The sequence below is a fragment of the Vipera berus genome (assembly GCF_964194415.1).
Source record: "Vipera berus genome assembly, chromosome: 3".
NCBI classification, from domain to species: Eukaryota; Metazoa; Chordata; class Lepidosauria; order Squamata; family Viperidae; genus Vipera; species Vipera berus.
The window spans coordinates 48,872,731-48,895,693 of NC_138204.1; the positions used below are offsets into that span (position 1 = coordinate 48,872,731).

The window sequence follows — 22,963 nt, forward strand, 5'->3', positions numbered from 1 at the left end:
GTCAAAATTAATTCTTAATTTGGTGAAAACCTTCTTGGGCCACAATTACAATTGACACAGATCAAATATTTTTTTAAACAAAAACAGTCCACATTTATAGGTTTAGCAATTGATCTTTCCCCTACCCCCCAAAAAAAGCAGCCAACTGCCTTAAGAACAATTTTTAATATGCAGGGATTGGGAAGTGAAAAAATTTGCAGCATGAAAATAAACATTCACTTATTCATGTTTCCAGACCATGCTAGTGTTAAAATCATAGATGTAGGGACCGATTCAGAAATTGGCAAGATAGACTAGTGATTTCTTTCAGGATCATAAGTGGAATGAAACCAGGTTTGATCTCCTGTTATTCATAAGAGCCTCAATTCCTTAGTTCGGAAAAGAAATTCCTTGAAACATATTCTGTTTGGATTTTCAATATTGTCAGTTTTGAATGTTGGAGGATCAGGGAGCGAGTAGTAAATTAATTATTTATAATGTTAAAATGTATCAGTAAAAGATAAGGATGTCTCCGAGATAAACATTAAAAAATGAGATATAAAAAGATGTTTTAAGTCATACCTCAACTTTCTCAGGTTGGTTTTCTGCAAAATTTCACTTCATCTTTACAAACCTTGCTCAGGCAAAATAGTAATTACATCAAGTAGCTTAGTTACACTTCCATGAGCCATGTAAGGTAAGGACTTTTCAAATCATGTACTGAATCATTTCACCCATGTCTGGAATACAGCCAACTCTGGCAGTTGTTCAGCAGTATTCATTATACATAAATAGAAGTGAAGTTTACTGTGCAGAATTGAAATTTCATGGTGAGGCTGGAATAGAAGTAAAATTGCCTAATCTGAAATGAAGTGGAATCACTTGGATAGCTAACAGTCAGTGCTGCAAACGTGTCAATAAATCATGAGATTTGACTCTATAGATTAAATCTTGCTTTGTATTTGACCTAGGAACAGTAATTCAGATTCATTCCAGAAAAAGTGAGAACAAATCCTGGCACAAATGCTGCAGTTAGGTAATTTTAGACTCTAGATTTAATAATAGTACTGGGGAATGGGGAGGAGCATTGGTAGTAGTAGAAATAGAAATAATTCATTTCACTAGCTTTGTTAAGTGCTTTTTGGAAGGATAACTCACTATGTTTGGCAATCCCCTTCCCCCAATTAATTTTCCACTGGGTCTGAAATTTTGTTCCAGAGTCCTGTCTTGATGGCGCCACTGTACTTCAATGAGCTGCTACTAGTATGGATGGTGACAAATGGTTCCCTATGTTATCTATCAAAGAACATTATTCTGCTGTTCAGCCCTCTGCTGAATGGGTGCTACATGGGAAGGAAAAATATAGAAGTGCTAGGAAAATAAATGAAGTAGAATAGAGGTAGTAGTGGGGGCAAAAATGTCAAGACGGTAGTTGTGGCTGCATGATTGAAGCCCCACCTCTTTTCTCTGTGCATCATGGGACAAATTGGTGGGTGGTGTAGCTTTCCTTATGCATTTGAGGCCATTTTGATTTTTTTGTCCAAAGACGACAGACTGTTTATGAAAATCTACAATTGAGACAAGACAATAATTTGATAAAAGCCCTGCTTTGGAAGCAGACAAAATAATAAAACTAGAAATGCAAGATTTGGGTCCAAATTATCATTGCAATAATATTGGTGTATATGAGGAATAATTAGAGTTTACTTAAATAAAATAGCACTACTATGAAAAAGTTATTAAAGCAGGAAATGAGAATGAAGAATATGAGTCAAACCTGGGAAATAAAAAGGGATAGGAAGAAGATTTAGATTTTAGGTCAAGGAAGGATTAAGATACTACTTCTTAACAAAAATATTCCTGTTCCACTGCTAAAAATGAAGAGCACTATACCTGTTACATTGATTTTTCAAGAGAAATGGTTTAGACTATCTTTTAATTGTGTTGCAAATATTTTTTTGAACTCTGAAGACTTCAAATGGATCAAATGGATCTTCTATGAACCTGAAAAATCACTTCCCTAAAATGCCGAATCCATCTTTCCAGTCATTTTGATATAATAGATATACATTCTACAAATTTTTATATTTTTCACTTTTTTCTTTGATGATAATTTTTTAAAATAAGCAGCATGTCTGTTTAGCCCTTTCTTCTCTCATAATTTCTCCACTCGACTGCACTTCTTTAACTGCTGTTCTATCCATAAGAAAAAAATATATACCAGATCTATCTTTCTTTCTCTGAAATAAGAAAATATAGCGGTATAGATATATGGTAGAAGTAGGGAAAACTTAGCATGAGCTCCAGTAGTTAACAGGTCCTGATGGTGATAGGTTCCAAAGTTGTTATCAACTGGTGAATTGGCTGCATCATTTTCATTTCTCACAAAGCCCTGAAGAGAATGGACAGGCATCAAAACAAATGTGGGTTCAGGTGGGGCAAATAAGTCCTGTAATAAAAGTATGCCACCTATGTGGTCTGATTGAATGGTTTTAGAACATGTCACAGTTGATCTCCTAAGATGGCTACCACTGTGGACATGCTCTGTCAGAAACCACTAATCAAAAGGCAAAATGTTAAGGTTCTTCTCTGTTACTGCCTCTGTCTCCCTGGGATTTTTCCTACTTCACGAGCAATTTTTTGTCTTCTTCTGGGAAGGTGAGTTAACTCCTCAGCAAAGCACAAGACCACCCACCGAGAATGCCTACATGATCTATCTGGGCATCAGAGACATTCCTGCAAATAAATATGATTGTGAAGGCTGGCACTTTGTTTTGAAGTATGATGATAGCTTTCAATTCATTTATTTTTAATTCAAATACTGTAATCTAAAATAAACATTCAAATTAGGTAAGTCAGGTAGTCAGGTGGTGCCAATGGGGGTTGTCTCCTGTCCTACGGGTTGTCTAAGGATGCCAAATGCTAATTGGATAAGAAGCAAATCTGAATCTATTCTTCCACCCACCCCCAGTCCCGGATGTACAGTAACCTTTAGTATAGCTCTCTTTTAAAAAATCTAAGAAAGCATAAGGTTGTGTTATGATAACTGCTACAAAATTGGAATCATGAGGATATGTGCTAAGAGAAAACATGAAGAAAATAAGTATATTCCTCCCCTTGCTCTTTATTACCATTGCACCCCAGGAATGGATCGGATTTCAGAACCTATTTCAGCAAAAAAAAAATCATAATCCATTTCATGAAGATTGTGGCAAGTGCAAAATGTTTGTGCACAGCTCTGGAAAGGAGTGGATTATATCTATATTACACAAAGACCACCTAAATTATGGTACAATTAAACATGGATATATTTAAAGGGAAATCATTTGATATCTCAACTTATGATGTCATTTATATTAATGTATACACCCAAGAATTATCTTATTCATTTCAACTACAAAATTATGCACTTATGCATCGATGTTGGTTTTTAGACTAGTGATTGCAGTATAATCAAAATAGTTGTGGTCTGAACCTCAGTTACTTGGCCAAAATACTAGTTCACAAGCTTTATTATACAAATATTTCCCAGACATTTATATCAGCCCAATTATGACAATAGAATTTTTCCAAGACAATAAAAAGTCAAACTTATTTTACATTGGATTTAACACCTCAGGTATTTAATGGATAAAAGTCAACATTCTGCAGCTTCATGTCGATATAGAATGGAAGGCAAATACTGTACATTTCATAGATACAACTTCTACAAAATGTTTAATGGCAAATTAAGTAATTTCCATTCATCATTCCTTAAAAATGCATGGAGGATTTCAATGGAATGTAAGGAATAATGAGCATAAAGACATACAGAGCCTATATTTGAGCCTCCTAAGGATCCATATTCATGTATCTTAGGGGCAGACATACAAACTTTCACCAAATAAACACTATGTAATTATAGGTATTTTGACCCTAAGACAACCCATGGTGAAGAGTGCTAAGCATTTGGCCTTTTTCACAAGTCAAATATGATTCAAGCTTTGTTTTCTGGATGCCCTATTGGATAAATATTTAACAGGCACAACATATAAAACCAGAAAATCATTTCATTAAGATAATCAACTATGTCATGTGAAAAGAGAAGGAAGAAAGGAATGCTTGGTGGATTGTGTGGGATCTAACTTCAGCTCCAACCTGTAACATGGGAACCATTGTTTCTCAGAGTAACCTAATGCAAAGGAGGAGATTCTTCTGAATGTTAATAGCTGCATAGCAAAGCTGATTTGATTGCTCAGATAAGGAAACAAAAATGCATGTGCAACTTTTCTAACTATTGAAAATAAAGAATGCCCTCTTTCCCATCTGATTACTCTGTTTCTCTCCTCATTCCATTTCTTTTCCTTTCCCTTAAATAATCTAAACAAACATAGGCAATGAAAATGTTTATAGGGGCCATTTGAAATCAGCGTAAAATCTAATCTATCAGTTAAAACAATAATGAGATTGGGTTTGATTGACAAGCATGAGACCAAGGCCCTTTAGCCCAAAGCACCCCCAAGTTAAGCATCATATATATGTGTTTTTTAAAAAAAACAACTAAAAGATTTCTGCTCATCTGTGACCCCTTGCTCTTTTCTACAGTGGCCATGTGACAAAATGAAGATGTTAGGGATGACTGCTCATTTTCCCTCTAACCAAACTTTCTTGAAGGCTAATGAAAGCGACAGGAGTACCAGTGATACTGCCTGGTAAGTGAGGAAAAGTACCAGAAGAGAGGGACAAATTGGTGGGTGGGAGTAGAAATTGGAGCACCCTGAAGTTTTTACCCAGCAGCGTATTTTACACTGGGCCCCTTCAACCCAAGTCCTGTCTCTGAGCTGAAGACGAAAGGATGAAATCATTTTAATTGACTTTAAGCAAGATTTTATGTCTATGATCCTCAGACTAAACCTAGAATAATTCCTTCTTTGCATACTTACTTATAACCCTCTGTTCAAGCTTGAAAGGATTTCCATCAGAGCAGCTAATAATTATAAACATCTGCTAACCAATCTTTCTGTCTTGCAACTTCTGCCAGAATATAGATCAGCAAATTGCTCCCTTCTCAGCTCTCTGGATCTTGTGCTGCTCTGAATTCTGACATACAGTGGAGATCATGAGATGTTATGTATGACTGATAGTGTCGTTGGCAACAGGCATGTTTATGAGCCTTGGGAAAGGGAAATAGAAGGGAAGGGACATGGGTCCTATACTTCCTTTCACCCCAAGATAACAGAGCTGATAGATCCTTGGGACTCTAGAATAGATATTATAGAGACCAGGCAGGGATATGATTTACCCACAATGTAATGAAAACTGACAGTTTATTCTTGGAATAAATTGGAAATCAGTTGGAACAGTTGGAAATCTTCCCCTTCTTCACAAAACCAGGCACACTATGCTTTTTAACAATAGGATCAACTGGATTCAACTGGACAACTATAAGAATGTTTAGGTTTCTTCTTGAGGAGGCCCAGTGCTTAAAACAACAGGGACTAACGAAACCAATCCTATTCATGAAAAACAAAATTCAGTGTTCTAGTCCCAAATTCATTGACCAAAGTCAGCCATTATTTTCAGTAATATGAATATTATTAATACTATTAATATTCCTTTTTGTAGGATGTCTTCCATGTGTCATCCTCATAAGACCCGCATTTAAATTTGTAATTTGTATTTATTTTAATGTTGTGTATTTTCCTTTTTTTCCTATCACCTAAGTTAATTTGGTTTTCTTTCAATAATGTTGTATTTTGGCTGAAACTAAAACAGAAAAGGAGGAGGTAAGATGAACACCATATGGCAAAGCAGATTTTTAGGAGATCCCAGGAAGCAAAACATTTTGCCATGGTTTTATTGCAAGAAAAGGGGGGAAAAAACCCACATAACTTGTGCTCTGAAAACTTACCTTTTCTTTAATTATATGGATAGCATTTCAAGCATTCCTGGTGTGTTTTTTTACCATATTGAAAATACCCATTTAAAACATTTTTAAATCACCACAATAGAACATTTATTTAGTATAAAGTAAATCTTATAAAAATTCAATTGCAAAGTAGTTAAGGTATTTGAATTTAAAAAAAATAGAGAAGAATCCCAAGAAAGAAAGTATTTGATGGCTAATAATCTCATTTCAATATAATAGGACCTTTCTTTTGCAAAGAGCAAGACAGGTTAAAAGATATAATTATGACTCTGCAAACTCTCCCAAGTGCTGGAAGATCATCTGACAGTTCTGATCCCGGGCTCAGCTCTCAAAGGGGAAAAAGTCTTTGTCTAGTTACGGAGTTAAAGAGACAGGATCCCTATTCCGTTCTCTGCCTACATTGCAATTTAACTGTCAAAAAAATCCAAGCGGCAAAATTGTCTTATTCCAATACCGCATAAGAAAATGATTGGGGAGTGGGGGAGAGGGTTGGAGGGCTTGCAACTGACCTGTCAAAACCTCCCTGTTTAAAAATGTATAATATATTTTAATTTTTTTTTTGTAGGAGATACTGAAAGGTTAAAGATGTGCCAAAAGAAGTAGGACAATTTCTTTCCCTCTCGCCGAAGCGTTTCAAAACAATTAAAAAGCGAGCGAGAGAGAGAGAACGGGTTTGGAATTAAGGATCACCCATGTACAATTTCCCCAAGAAAGAAAAGAAAAGAAAAGAAAAGAAAAGAAAAGAAAAGAAAGAGAGAGAGAGAGAGAGAGAGAGAGAGAGAGAGAGAGAGAGAAAGAAAGAAAGAAAGAAAGAAAGAAAGAAAGAAAGAAAGAAAGAAAGAAAGAAAGAAAGAAAGAAAGAAAGAAAGAAAGAAAGAAAGAAAGAAAGAAAGAAAGAAAGACGGTAGAATCGCATTAAGTCCGCTTTTCTAAATAGTGAAGTGGGGGGGGGGAGAGAGAGAGAGACTTTTCAGGGGAAGAAGACACTTAAAGACACGGGAATAGTGTTTTCATTGTCAGCATCTGCAGTAAAGGGCGCACAGGGAACCGGGAAAGACGCTCGGGCCAAACGCCGTACGAAAGCGACAGCCCTTGTCAGCTGCCAGCTCCGGCAGGTGGGGTCGTCCCGAAATGGTTTTTCTGCCCACCTCCATCCCTCCAATATTTCCCGGACCACCTCACACATACACACATACACGCACACACAAATGATCCCTGTGGGTCTGCGTCTTTTTCTTTTTCTTTTTGTGGAAAACATTTCAAATGGCAAAAAGGGGAAGCGGGGACGATCTGCTAAAAAAAAAAAAGCGGTGTCGAAAGAGGACGGGCGCTTTCCAAATCCTCTTTCCTTCTCGCTGTCTCTCGCCTTCCCTTCCCTTCAGCCCAAGAAGCCGAATAAAACGCTCTCCCTTCGGTCTGAGAGCCAGCGAAAGGGCAAATCCGTGGCCCTAAGCCCGAAGGACGCGGAGAGAGGGGAGAAAGGCGGGCGCGAAAGCGGATCGGTGGGAATCCAAGCGCTAAAAGCGCGGAAGGCACCGCTATTGTCTGCCTCCCCGATCCGGCTGGAAAAAGTCCTCTTTAGCACGCAGCCCTTCTGGGACTTTGGAGGCCTCGGCGTTTTTCTACATCTGAGTCGGGACCGGGACGAGAAGGATCTGATTTTGTTTTAGTTTGATGAGGTGACTGACTCCTTGAACAGTTTTGCGCCGGGATTTGGGAGGGGGCGAAGGGGGTGTGTGGAAATAACAGAAAATCCCGGGAACAGAAAATAAAGAGTGAAATAATCAGGCAGGGCGTTCCTAAGGAGTAAGTTGGGCTGCCTCTTTTTTTTTTTTCCAGCTGACACAAGCTTTTCTTCTTCCACTTTCCAATAATATGGCTCCTGCTAAACGGCCGGCAGGAGCAAAACTTCTAACAGCCTGATTTTTATTTTTATTTTATTATTTTTTTTCTATGTCACTTCAGGGCATGTAGAGCGGCATTTCGGATTGTTGTGGCCAGCTCATCATACCCCTTTGGGCTACTAGGGCATTCTGCGGCAATTTATCCAGTTAGCCCCATTTTATTGCCGGTGTGAATCAGGATGTAAAAACCAAAACCACACCAGGTGAAAACACAATGTCTGTTAAGTGCACTGGATTGATTTGCATGCTTTCCCTTGCCTACTAATGCTGATTTCGGCTGTACAGTATTTCAAGACAGACATTCACAACTGATGCTGGATATTTTTTTTCCCTTAAAATTTGGCATCTTCGTTAACTTAAATCCATTTTTGCATATTTTTCTACTCTGCTGTGCACCTATGCCACATATAACTACATTAGATAATACTTTTGTGCGTATTTAATGCAAAAGTTGCTTCTCTGACCCTTCTGCGCCAATCTGCAGATAAACTTTAAGAAATCTTTATGCAGTGTATGAAAAGTACTGATTAGGATGCACAAAATTAGATTGGTCTGGGCTTCGTGCAACCAGTTGTAAAATCTGCCGTCCTCTCTGCTCAGTAGCATGCTAATTGTTAAACATGATGTTATGGCTTTCCCCAAAGTCTGCCTTGCCAGAGAGATGCTGAATCACTGACATTCCTCTGTCAATCCTTTAATCCACTCTCTTCCCCAACTCCTGCTGCAGAATTGGATTGTGCCCAATGCAGGCAGGGGAGAAGAGCAAGGAGAAGAGCAGTGGAGGGTTCAACAAATAGCCTCTCTTGTTATGACATGGAGGAGCACGTGTCTGGAGGGTCCATGGCCACATGCAGGCCCTCAGAATCTTCGGTGTGAATCCCCACCATCCTCTTTCTGTATCACGGTCCTGAGCATTTTGAGGGAGCATCCACTCAAAGAATTAGTACGGCCAATTCCTGCGTTAATACATGGACCAGACCTGGTGCACTCTGTATTCTAAAAGTTTAATTCCCAGAGTTGTCAGCCAGCATGGCCAGCAAAAAAATTTAAAAAATTAAATGTGCATAATTTCCAGACAGCTGCTACCTCTGCTGCTGAAATTATTGCTATTGATTGGACGTTATTGAGACACTTTTTTCTTAGAATGCTTCTGAAACTTTCCTTAGAACAAAACTGATGGAAAGCATTGATGGAAATCCATGAGAGTGACTTCCAGAGACTTCCAGTCTCCCGCCCTCTCTCCCAATAACATTGGAAGTAGAACTGAATCTTTATCGGAAAGTATTTTAAGAGTAGGAGGCAGTTTCTCATGTTCTTTCCTATGTCTTCAGGCACTTAAGTGATTCAGTTGCTTGAGTACGTGGAGCAACAAATGTGTGATTTCCCTTTCTATGCCTTTCCAAGCAGGTAGCCAAAAAAGGTGTGTGATGTGATACCCTCACCTTCAGTTCTTTGCTGCATTTCAATTAATGCTGCTTTTAGTGGGAGAGATAGACAAAGTCTTGAGTGCCACGTCTCATGGTCTTATGTCGGATATGTTACCAAGTAAAAACAGGTGATCAGTGGGTCCTTTTCCACCAGTAGGAGACATTGGTGAAAGTGAAGGGGGAAAAAGTTGGGTAAATCCATCAGTCACTCTCCTTAACATATATAAGAAGTATAAATAAAAGCAGTGGCAACATGCCAGGAGAGTGATCAGCCGTGGGGACAACAAATGCTATGCAGGTACAGTTTCCTGCTGGATCAAGGACTGATGGATAGCATTTTAACTCAGACTTATCAAGTGTTTTCAGATGTGCAAATGCCTTTTTCTGGAATCATTATAAGAATCAGAACTATCTGTGTTACTGCAGAAGTGAAGGGGAAAGACTTGAGCGGTCCTTTTGTTTTACTGCCCAACCATTTTAGGTATTTTACATCTTTTAAAAGGCACAGTGAAAAGATTCCTAGGAGCATCCAAAAGTCAGCTGTGAAGCACACAATTGTCTTCGAAGGAAATGAAGTCAGCATATGGTAGAAATGTTAGGATCCATCTTGAAAAATAAATGAATAGCTTCAAATTTGAGACCCACAGCATAGCTGGCTACTTGTAGCCATTTTCAAGCACTGGTCTTCTGGCATAACAGCACCAAGGATAAAAATATAAATGAAAACATGAATAGGATTTTCACCGATTAGTGGAAGCAACCAGATTTTGGGGGTAAGCGTTTAACTCTCTTACTCATGTCCCAAAAGAAAGCCATCCTGTTTCATTTGCTGGTTGCCCCTGGGGATTAAAAAGATTGCTATGGCCACATGTGTACTGCATCTGACCATCATTTTCAACACATGGAATCACCGGCTAAGTGTAGTCATGATGCCTATATATGCATAACATCATATACCACCTGGCTCATTATTTTATGTTTCGGTTCTTTATGGCCTGTTGGGATATCGGAATACAAGAGCCAGACAAGCACCTGGGAAAGATTATTTCAGTTTCCTATTTACCAAGGGACAATATTGCACTATGCTCACTTAAGCTGTTCCTGGGTCTCATCCTTTTCAATGGATGCTGCTGGATGGCACAACAAATGGTGCAAATACACTCTGGATGTGATAATTAGCAGGGAATTCAAGGATTTGATATATGACACAAGCGTGCTGAAGGGAAGCACATTCTGGCCTCATCCATCAGCCAGCAACCAAAGAACACTGAGAAACAGGATCTCCGTCCTCTTAGGAGGAACATTAAAAGAAAGAGGTGATCATTTTTGTTCCTTATGCTGACCAGAAGCTAATAGTTGTATCCGCCCTGAAAAACAAACATATCCTGCCAAGAGTTGAGCACACTGTCAACTCACCCTTTGGCCAAAAGATCAGAGCTCCCAATTTTAGCAAGAGATCAACCCAGCCAGAAGCAGAGTAAATGTCACGCTTATTCTTTACAGCATCCTTCTGGCATTAAAGGGCTGGTCTCTTATCTTTTCCAAGTTTTACAAACTTGTTTGTCTTTTTTAAATTGACCCTAGTCATTTGGAAAAGAATTACGGTCTTCAAGGCAGGATTAAAAATCCTCCAAATAAATAAATAAAGCAGTGGCAGAGACTGAACAGAGATGCACATTAGGAAGCACATTTGCATCTTCCTAACCAGCCAACGTGCATACTAACGGCGGGCCGACTTGCCTTTCTTAGGGATTCAGGTCCAGGAAGCAAAATCCAAACTCCCGCTAAGTGTGAGTGAATGTAATGTGACTAAGCAAGTTTACTGGAGAATGTGCAAGTAGTAAGTGCATTTGGGTGAATATTTGCCCTGGCATGTGTCAGAAAAAGGACAGGAGGGCCTAGACAGGGTCAGGGGCTAAGGTGCACGCAGAGGCCAAGCAACTTGGCTGTTCCAAAGCAAAGGAGATCAGATTTCAAGCGAGGCATGAAGCCAGAGGCTGCAGCGGGACAGGAGGTGGGCGCTTCAGGACTGTTTGCATTTCCCTAGCAGGCAGCAGAAGTCAGGTTTAAAAGAATAATCTTCCATTTAGGCATTTGTTTATTGTTCTTAACTAAGCAACTCAGACAGCAGCTCAGCAGACCTTCATCCACATCGACTACCCAGTGAGTGGATTAGAAGAGAGATGGAGTCACAAAGAGATGTCTATACAGCTGTCTCGGGGGTAGGGGCAAAACCTTGATTAAGAAACTTTCAGAAGAGGTAGATGAAAGAACACCCTGCACCTCTGTAGTGTAACAGCAGACCTAATGTGAGAACGTTACTGGGAAGCTTAATCATTGCTAAGAACTTTCTTAACAAGTGATGGCAAGGAGTTCCACTGGTTAACTTAAGAGAACTGCAGTGTTCCCCTACTGCTTGTGTAGAGCCTATGACTTTTAAGTTTGCTTCCTTATTTTATTCTTAAATTACTGTATGTAAAATTAGGAGAAAAAATAAATCATTGTGAGATTATTTCATAAACCATATGCGTCTCAATAAATCCTCTTCCAATTTATTGCTTCTTCTTGTATGAGTATCCAGGTGAATTTACCCAGTTTACTTATCTCACTAAATACTTAATATTTAGTCACCTTGAATATTCACCCTATGCACATTCACAAACAAGTTATATGTCTATCCAGAAGTACATAGACTTTGGGGATTAAGTCACATTAAAATCCATGGGATTTGTTCCTGAATAAACTTCTGTAAGATTGCACATTACCTCAGCGAACTTTTTAATAATTTTCTGCAGTATTTTTCCCCAGTTGGAAGGCTGAGATTGAAATTAGAACAGCCTATTGTCTCCCAGCAAGGTCAGATCTAACTGAGGGATTGCTAAATTAAAGTTTAATTTCTAGTTTATTGGCAACAAATATTGTATCACAACTGAAATGCTTGTATTCTTACTATCATAAAATGTTGTGCTTTAGTTGTTCTTGACTTTACTTAAAATTTCCCAAAGCAGGCACCATTTCAGACTGCTTTCATATATTTGTTTGAATGTCGATTCTTTTCTTTTATCCACAAGCAGGATCTAAAAGTAAAGGTACAGCATTTTGTCACAGCTTTCAGGGATGTTAAATATTAAATTTTCAAGTTTAATTGACAACCATGGAATGTTTTGGCCATCTTTCTTCCAAGTACTAACTAGATCTGAATTTCTTGTTTCTTGTTTGTTTGTTTGCTCAGCCAAGGATACTTAGATGCTGCTATGTAGCAGGTCAAATAGAATAGGTGTACTAATAAATCTCCTGAAGTGCCTTCCAGGTGCCACATGCTGTGGTACAGAGATCTCTCCAATATAAGAAAAAGGTAAACCATAGTGCTTGAGTGTGTTTTGGTTGTTTGGGCTTATTTTGTAGAGGCAGCCAGAGAGTCCACAGTTGCAGTATCAGGCAACTTCTGTTGTTGTTGTTGTTAGTTGCGAAGTCGTGTCCGACCCATCGCGACCCTATGGACAACGTTCCTCCAGGCCTTCCTGTCCTGGCAACTTCTGTATCAGTTCATAAACATGGATATGAGAAAATTCACCCACTCCTTTGTGGATAAGCTAAGAGCCGGATAATGGGAAAAGGGAAGCTTTTTTATAAGACGGAGAGAATACTACGATGGCAAAATAAAATTAAGGAAGAGGGAGAGAAAAAAATAAAGGAGGGCCTGGAACAAAATGAGTGGTGAGGGACCATGGAGATCTTCTAGTCCAACTCCCTGCTTAGGGAGGAAACCCTACACCAGACATGTCAAGCTCGCAACGTCATGTGACGTCGCACAACTTATCGGGTCTGTTTTGCCATTGCCGGCAATAGGGTGGGCGCGGCTTCTGTGTGACGTGTCCAGCCTGCCGGCCGGCAGTTTCACACCCCTGCCCTACACCATTTCAGATAAATGGCTGTCCAAACTGTTTCTTTAAAATCTCAAGTGTTGGAGCATCCACAACTTCTGGAGAGGGGAGAGGGGAGAGGAGAGGAGCCAGACTGCTGCAGCCAAAAACAGGAGATAGGAAATCCTGGCTTTGTAGATTATTTATCCTCAACTTTAACCTATGGGCTGCATACTGGCTCCTAAGTTGGGGGGGTGGGGGTGGGCCTGCTCTGTGCCCTTCAAACCTGCTTTGCAAAAGACAGCCTCCTCCTCCTTTCCCCCGGAGCACAATGATTCTCACTTCTGTTAGCAATTTGTTGCCAATAACAAACATCCTGCAGCAGCATGGGCCTCAATTCCTACAGGCCTGACCCTCTCACCTAGTGACCTCCTTAATAACACAACTGCGAAGCAGGCAGGTCTTCCCTTGCTATTCCAGCCCCTGCCTTCTTTCCCTCATTCCCTGATCCTTTCACTGGTTCCCTATTTATATTTGTTTCCCACCCAGCTGCTCATCCTGCCTCCGTATAGTCCTTCTCTGCCATTCATGGTCAAACAGGCCTTTTGTCTTTCTGCTCCCCTCTACCTCCACATCAGGTTTCCTGGTCATATTTTCACACGAATTGTGCTATTCCTGTGACACTTCAAAGGCTGTGATCCCGGCATGCATCTTTGGAAACAAGGCACAGAGAAAGCATTTGAGACGCAGATCTTTTCCATATAAGATATAAAAGATGGCTTTCGCTGTCTCTCGGGGGATTTCCATGACACGGGTGATGTTGTTCATGTGGGCGAGACTCTTGAAAAATAAATAATGAATCTTGATTCCATCTTGATGTTATAATTCACGCTACAGATCATTCTGAAGGAAATGCTGATTTAAGCCTCAGGCTGCAAATCCACCTTTACTCCCTAATAAATGTGAACATAAATTCGCTGAATATGTAATCCTTCTCTTGGGCTGCAGTGGGAATTGGTCTCCGCATCTGCCTTTTTGACTTGGATCCAACTGATACTGAGTTTCTAGGGCTCTTCAGAACAAACATCTCTCCTGTTTGGATAGAAACTCTTTTTTGCTTGCTTCCTAATATTTTCCATATGAAGAAGGCTTCTTGAAGCTACACACTGCCCCGTCAGTAAGTCTTAGGCGGGTTAGAAACGGCCCTGGGAGCCTTTAATCCTCTCTTTCTCTTTCATCCTCAGCCACAGCTGGACGCCCCATTGATGTGGAACAGACCAAACACCAGGCCTCTTACTAAGCTGCTGCCGGCTGCTGTGGGGCCTCTCTGGCTTTACAATACAGCCAGGCCCACTGTGCTCATATCTCTGCAGGCTGACACTTCCCGGTGTACCCAGAACTCCACCGTTTGCTTGGCCTGGGATGCCGCATCTTCTATCTACCACCATACCCGCCTCCCCAGGTACTTTTAACCCCTCCGTCCTGAAGGATCCTTGCTAAATGATTTCATCCTTGATTCACAGCCATCCTGGGAGCATCCACCCGCTTCTTCCCCCTCCCCCCAGCATGCCATCTCAACCGTTTCCTTTGGCCCTCTTGCAGTTCCTCCAAAAAGTTTTATTCCCCTGTGAAAGAGGCTTCTGTTTTTCTGCCTTCTTCACGGGGGACTCAGATATTTTGACTTTCTCATGGTGGTGATTTTCACTGTTAGAGAGGATAGAAAGCGCTACCCTTGGTTCTGCTTTTCTTTTTCCCTACAGTCCTGAAGACCACATGGCTGCCCCCCCCCTTTCTTAACAAAAATAGTCCAGAGGGGGCAGATAAATTTTCTGATGATTCCACCCTGCTGGAGAGAGGAGTATACTATGAAAGATAAGACACATATATTTTTGGCCAGCTTTATAATTCAGTAAGACCAAGAATAGCACACTTTACACAGTGACATTTCATCAACATTTTTTTTTCTCTTTTAAAACACAAGCAACCTTTCTTTCATCATACCGAAAGAGAATTTACAGGGGGAAAAACTACAGAATTTTTCTACACAAAGACAAGTTGGTTTTGGTTCATGGTGATGTGTGAAGCCAGCCTCAGAAAGAAACATGGCTTAGAAATTCTACAGATAGTATCCCACCCTGTGCTAGGCTAATGTACATACAACCATATTTGTTAGAATTTCCCACCCAAATCCTTTGATCCTCTTGATATGGCTGTATGCTCAACGTTTGTACTTTTTCTGTCTGGACACACAAGGACAACTTCAAGGTACTTGATCTAAATTTTAAAAATGGCCTGCAAGATGTGATGGTCAGTCATCTCAGCCCCACCTTCAGTTCTGACTAAGCTAAGATGGAACTTTCAAAACTTGTGCGGGCTTCCTTTGTAATAGCTTCATCAAGACCAGTTTCCTGGGTATGGTGTCAGGTGCAAAGGAATTCACCTTGTTCTTTGATCGTCCTTTACAACAGGAAGGCCCAATGATGTCATAATAGCAGGTGATACCTTAACCACTGCACCAAAGCTGGGGGTTCTAGGGACTTACCTGCCTTTTCAGTCATGATGACTGACCTGTTGAATTCAGACTGTCCCAACCTGATTGGCCTTTTCAAAACCACTGAACTTCTGGCTGTTCCCACAGGCATTTAGCCTAGCTGTTGAGTCCGACTGTGAGTTATGTTTTTAAGAGATGTTTTCTGGATTGAATGATGGTCCCCAGTTACTAGTTGTTTGTTTCTGAGGTCTGATGTTTTTTGTTTTTATTTTAAGTATGCTGTATGCTGCCCAGGGTTGTTTTGCATTGGGAGGCCATATAAATTGAAGAATAGAATAAAATCAAATAGCCCTTTTTTTGTAAGCAGACTTCAGATGAGCATATTCTTCTTTCAATACATCTTTCAAAAATAAATGAGGAATTTTACATAGAGCTTTACTGGAGAAAAGCAGAGACCATTTTAGCAGAGCTTGCAAATCCTCTCCTATAGAAATCCAGGGGGGATTTCTTTCAAGCCAGCCTACCTAAAGTACAACTTCCATGCACAAATGAGGAATTTCCTACTGAACCTGGGACACTTCCTGTCACCACCCAATTAGGTGAATGCCCTATTATGCTTCCAGGAAATTTTATTCAGTGTGTTCTCTCCTTACAATTAATGTTAATTTTGATAACCCATGGATATTACACAAACTCTGTCAATTGCCCACTATCCTTATGTAGCTTAATTAAACATGTTTTATTTTGTTCCTTTAGTAATGCATCTAAAGAATATTCTTCCTTCACGCCTCTTATTTGGAAAGTTTCTGTGTAAAGGTATCGATATTTTCTTACCCAGCTGTTTTTGTCCTGAAGTGGAAGCCATCACTGGAGAAACACTGTAAAACTATCTGTGTTTAAAGTCCATTCAATCACACAACAACTATAAGTCAAGGAGGTGGAATGTGAGGTGATTAGGAGCAAAGCGATAAGACATGCAATTTTTTTTTAAGTCTTCAGTTTTTCGGTGCTAGAGCTTGCTAATAGTGTGGTCACGTACTGCCATCTAGCGGCTATTAGTGGGATTGTAGGCTCTCACAATGAACAGAATTCCATAGCATTCGTATCTCTCAACTGCGTAGTACAGTTCTGAAAATTTATCTTTTTAATCTAACCTGTGGCACTAAATAAATATCGCTAATGGACATAAAGGAACTTGCTTAAAAGCAGCAGGAAAGCTTATCTTCTCTCTGTCTTCATATCATCTGCCACCATTTGTAACCTTAACTCAATCCTTGATCACTGCCAGCTGTTAACTGATTTCCAATCTTTGTCTGCCCTCTAGAGTCTGTGCCTCTGTTCTTAAACTGACCGCACAAACTTTACCTACTTTTTCATCTGACAATTATAAATTTTGCAAAGGCTTTTTAATTTTGAAAGGTAAATTAAATAAACATCACTGTTATACTACTAATATTTCCACCCTTAATTGTTGCTTTGTGGTCATAATCAATACAATGCCAGTGTTCATTGTATTTATAATACAGTTCTATGCAACCACTCCTCTCTACCAAAAACCCTGATACCCACAGCTGTTATAATTTCAGGTAAATCAGGCAGTGTTTGGAAAATGGCTTATCACTTCTGAATCATCAAAACACATTCCATAAGCTACAAATGTATTGATGCGATAGAAGGAGAAATCTGCTTACTTTTCACTTACTCATTTATAACCAGTGTTTGTTCCAGCTGTTTCAGCTGGAAGATCATGTTTCATGTTCCTTTAAATATATCTAATGAATGGATATGCAGCTGCACGGCAGTGCAACTTTTTTAAAATAAGTGTAAATGGGCACTGAAGATTATTGAAGATTAACCTGTGAAGGGGTAATCACTGACCAGAATTTTCAAAACAGAAAAAGAAGGCGGTGACTACAAAATGTTCTATCTGGAAGTACTTTCCTCCTGGCCCTGGTCAGACAGAAAGGTGAAAGGAAAATGTTGCAAAACTTCAAAGAAGCTCTTATCAGTCAGTTGTAATACTGCTAGAAAACAATATACAACATCTGGAAGCACACAATGATCCTACTGCCTCCAAAAGTCATACAAGAAGCCTCCAAAAAGCATATTATAGGAGAAATCTTCTCACTCACCAATTTTCAAACAGAAAACCACATTTTCTGAAAGTTCCTCAAAACATGGCTGTGTTAGCAGGCTCAAGGAAATGGTGATCTAAACAAGATGGCTGCACTGCTTTAGTATCAATTTTTCTCTACTATCTTATTTGTAATTGTTTTTTAAATATTTTGATTTTGCAATTGTTTTATTGTGCACCACCTAGAATTGCTTTTTTGTGAAATGGGTAACTATATAAATATGATAAATGAATAAAATATTGTAATAATAATAATATCCTATCAGTTCTTGCTCACGGTATTCCTTGCAAATCTTCCAATGTACCATTATTGCTACCTTTTCGTGCCGTTGTTCGTGCTCAGTTTGCATAATCATCTTGTAGCACCTAACTAAATACTCTTCTATTTCTTCACCCTCTTTGCAGAGGCAGAATCTGCAAAGAAGTTAAACAAACAGGGGACCACCTAGTTAGCTGCTGCAAAAAAGTCACACAGACTGACTACAATGGCATGAAAAAGTAGCAACAATTGTGAATTTGAAAATCTTAAATAAATATCATTTGCCTGCAAGCAAGAACAGGTGGGATCACAATATAGACAAAGTAATAGAAAATAAAAAAGTTAATGGGACTAAAAAGTTTCATTTAGCATTTGTATAAGTACTGATGTGATATTTATATTGCTTGTAGTCATTTTATAAGAGTTAAAGTGCGATAGATTCAATAGTTTATTGTTGTTTGCATATGGTAAATTATGATTGTTTCTACTTTTATACCTTGTATTTAGCTCTGGGAAGTCGGGGAGGGTGGAGGGGGAGGGAGGGAGGTGTTGGGGAGGGTTGGGAAGAGGGGAGGGGGTTGGGAGGGGTTTTGTTGTGTTTTGTTATATATAAAATGTACTGTAAAACTTTTCAATAAAAAAAAGAAAATAAAAAAGTTAAGATGCACTGGGACCTTAAAATTCAAACAAAGCACTTGCCACATAACACCCCAGACTTAACAAGTATTGATAAGAAAGGCAAAAAGTCTGAATAGTGGATACTGCAGACAGCAGAACAGAAGAAAAAGAACTGGAGAAAGTCACAAAGTACAAAGACCTGCAAATAGAAGTGGAATGACTGTGACAAAAGAAAGCAAAGTTAGAATCAATGTTAATAGGTACCTTGGGTACAATCCCAAAACATCAGGAGCACCACTTGAACACCACTGGCATTGACAAAATCACCAGTCAGTTGCAAAAGCTTATACATCCTGCAACAATACTTTTAACAGCATCAAACAACAATGTCTGTCTATCCCAGGTCCTTCGGAAAGACTTAATAGATGGATAAAAATGCCAAATTCAGTCTAAATATCTGGCTGACCATGCGACAAATGATAATAAAATAAAAGGTCAGTAGAACTTCAGCTTAACTTGATGAGACTTTTTAAAATTTAGGCTCAAACCTTAGGCTCCAAAATTGCTTCTTTTAACACTGACAGAAATGATTGATATAACACTATTCTCAGTTCCATGGTTAGTCTTAATTTTGTGAGAATTATTTTCTGATCTGCTAATATTAATAAGGCTGCCTTATATTTCAGAGCTGGTTAAATTTCAGTTCAATATTTTGCGCCTCTACGGCTGGTTTGATTGCTCTCTTGGAGTGATTTTCCACCCAATCATCTCCCAGTGCTGTTACTGTGAAAAAAGACAGCTGTATTGATATAAATTATTTGGAAAGGGATAGGAAATTACCCAAATGAGAAAAAGGGCTGTTTCCAGAATTATGCAAACCAAGCTCCCTCTTGGGATACAAGGAAAGAAGACAATCTATCAATGTCCAGTTCCCAAGCAGCCTCTTTGTCCTTGGCAATTTACACAGCAGGGTTGAAGAATGCTCCAGAAGGTGATGCTGGAGGCTTCAAGGAGGGAAATGGAATCAGGAAAAAATCACTGTGCCCAACCATGCCACCTGAGGGACTGTCCAGTTAATAGGTCAGAAATAAACTTCTCTAGCTCAAACTCAGTACATCCAAATCAAAGGCATCTTTTCATTTATGGGGCAGCTTATTCACTGAAAATACACCGAGGACAACAATCCTAAAATAATATTGCAAAATTGAAAGAAAAAAAATAAGGGAAAGCAACGAACAATTTACATAATAATCAATTTCCACATGCAATGGGATCTTTTTCTCTGACGGATAAAAACTTGGGATCACTGAATATCTTTAAAAGGACATAAAGAGGCAGAATGGGAAGACTCTTCAACATCAGAAATTATAAAATGAAATCTCCTCCGAGAGTAAAAGATGTACAGCTAGAACTGAAGATCTGTCAAGTACTGGCAATATACTGGCTATATGGGGATCTTAATGGTTCCTCCAATATGGATGCCCTAAATCCCGGATGATAGACACTGTTAATGATAATCATATAAGCATTATCCTCCCCAAGAGAAAATGGGTAATAAAAAAGAAGACAAATATAGACTTGTATACTATTGTGACGTATTAATTTATACAGAGATAGAAAGTATCCTTGCAGTTCAAGCTGAAATACAGACATTGCAGGGTATCAGGAAGATTGTGCCCTAGAATCTTTTCCTGCTGAATTTCCATCCAAGCTGTGGATGGCAAGTTTCAGACATGGTTCTGCTTTGCTTCTTTATCTTTAATTGGAAGAATAATTTTCCATAATAAAGCATGTTCTCAGTTTATGTTCTTTGAAGAACTGGCGAATATAGGACTTTCTCCTGAAACATATCTCAACTAGGTGTAAGATATGGCAAGTGGAAAATAAGAAAAAAAACATAAGTATAGGAATAAAAATAACTTGCAATGAGAAGCAGACAGGAGGAGCTACTAAACATGCAAATAGAAGGTAAGGATTTGAGAATAAAAGAAGAGGAACTAAGACTACAGCCTACTCACCAAGGAAACAGGCCAAAATATACATAGGAAGTGACTGTTGCTAAGGTCACAGGCATTATGGCTGATTTGGGATATTTCCTATAATGAGATTTGTTTTGCCTTAAAGAAGCCAAGCAATGAAATGAATCTAGCCTGAATCTGGACTTCTGTCAAAGTTCTGAAGTAATTGGATTCATTTTCAATAACCCAATTCCCAGGCTTAGTCATCATAGCAAAATTAAAGAAAGCACTCAAATATCTATTTAGCTTACTAATTTGCAAAACAGTAGTTGTGGTCTACTCTGTGGCATAAACTTATAGCATAGGTTTTGTGAACAGATGTCCATTTCATCAGAGGAATGAAGGTCTAGCCCCAGCTGTCATATACCGTATTTTCCGGCGTATAAGACGACCCCCTACTTTTAAGACGTTTTTCAAGGTTTTTTGTCTTATACGCCAGAAAATACTTACATGCCCTGCCCTCCCTGTCCGTCGCAGAGGAGGCGAAGGCCCGACTGGCCCTGCCGGCCCTCCCGCTGCTCCCGCGCTTCTGCCGGCCACGAGGCGCAGCGTTTCCTGGGCGGCAGGCAGCGCCAGAGGGCAGCTGCCACCCCGCCACGGCCGGCGCCCCTCCTGCTTCCCCCACAGGCCTTGAACTTCTCCCATTCGGCGCAGGGCGGGGCAGCTCCGCCCGCAGCCTCTTTTTCATGTGCCGCTTCCCTCTCACCGTGGGCCGAGGCGCACTCGGCCCGGGCTCCCGGTCCCTCTTCCCGGCCGGCTTCCCGCCCTGCCCCTCATGGAGCTGGACTGGGCGTGCAGCCTCTCGGTGTGGCTGCTTTTCCTTGGCAGCCTGGCGGTGCGGCTCCTGCGCTCGGACCTGTTGCTGAGCCGGCGGCTGCTGCTGCGCGTGGCGCTGCTGGCCGTCCTGCAGGCGCTGGGCCGTCCTGCCACTGCCCCTCAGCGCCGCGCTCACGGCGGCTGCCTGCTGGCTCGTCTCGGCCAGCACCGTCCGGCGGAAGCGCATCCCCGCGGGGGGGAGAGCGGTGCTGGTGACAGGTGAGTCCGGCGGGCGCGAGGCCCTCCCTATTGATTGATTGGTGATTGGCCCAGCTTTGCTCCTTTCCCGCCAAAGGGGCGCCTCACCTTCTTTCCTCTGAGCTCTCTCGCCTGCTGCGCTGCTGCTCTCAGTTCCACACTCCGTGACCGGGCAAGCAATTCTTCTGGTCAGCGCGAGTCAGGCGGTGCCTCGGCGGGAGCAAAGGCTCTCCCTTCCTACGGTCGAGCAGGGCGCCTCTGACGGCAGCCATGGCGGCGGCAAGGAACTCGAGAAAACTTCCTGTCGCTGGGGAAGGACGACGAAGTCACCCCCGGCAGCGGCTGCCCAAGACGACGGGCGCGGGCTAGTCCCGCTCCTCTCATCAGGGACCTGTCAGCCAGCATTGGAGGCGCTAGCACGGCCAGTCCTAGAGAGAGCAACGGCGGCAGCTACAGTAGCCGCCCCAGAAGCTGACAAGAGTTTGCCCTCCATCACCTGTTCGCCGTCAGCCGCTTTACCACGGGTCGCCATGCCTACCTCCATTCACCCAGCGATCCCACCGCCCAGCAGAAAAGAGAAAAGATCCGAAGGTTTTTTTCCGACATATAAGACGACCCGGCGTATAAGACGACCCCCCAACTTTTGAGGTGATTTTCATGGCTTAAAAAGTCGTCTTATACGCCGGAAAATACGGTACATACACACATAGAGGAGGAATTACAAGCATAAAGTCAGAAGAAAATGCAGTGTAAAAAGAATAGACAATGACCATTCCTATCTAAAATATCTAAAAGTATGCAGATCGGATTATTTTTAAGATTTTGTTTGCAACAGTGGTTACCTTATACAACACCATTAGATTATACAGTCCATACCACAGGATCACTTATTTGAAACTATGTAAACAAATAGCAATAACACTTATATACTGCTTCATAGTACTTTACAGCCCTTTCTAAGCTGTAGAGTCAACATATTGCCCCCAACAATCTGGCTCCTTATTTGATTGACCACAGAAGGATGGAAGGTTGAGTCAACCTTAAGCCGGTCAGAATCAAACTCCTGGCAGTGAATTTAGTTGAGTACATTTGTTTAGTAAAATGTTCTGTAAAATGTGTGATCATCTCTTTTAATTCTGCCTATTTCCAATCAAAGTGTACAAAACACTGATTTAACATGAGAACTCAGCATAATACATAGAATTGCTAACATTTTATCCAGGGCTGGCATTAGGTCAAGATTGAGTAGGCACTGGGGATCTTTCTGTTCCTACAATACTTCCAGCCTTCACTGGATCCTAAATCCAAAATACAGTTAAACCAATTCCAGAGCTGATCCAAAGGAGTT

General features: G+C 40.6%; 1 protein-coding gene across 1 annotated transcript in view; it reads left to right on the forward strand.

Annotated features, from left to right (window-relative positions):
- LOC308666566 (triggering receptor expressed on myeloid cells 2-like) overlaps positions 1–22,963 on the forward strand; it is a gene marked incomplete at its 5' end in the record, with an annotated part of 68,822 nt that overhangs the window by 40,652 nt on the left and 5,207 nt on the right. The gene's annotated exons all lie outside the window — the stretch shown is intronic.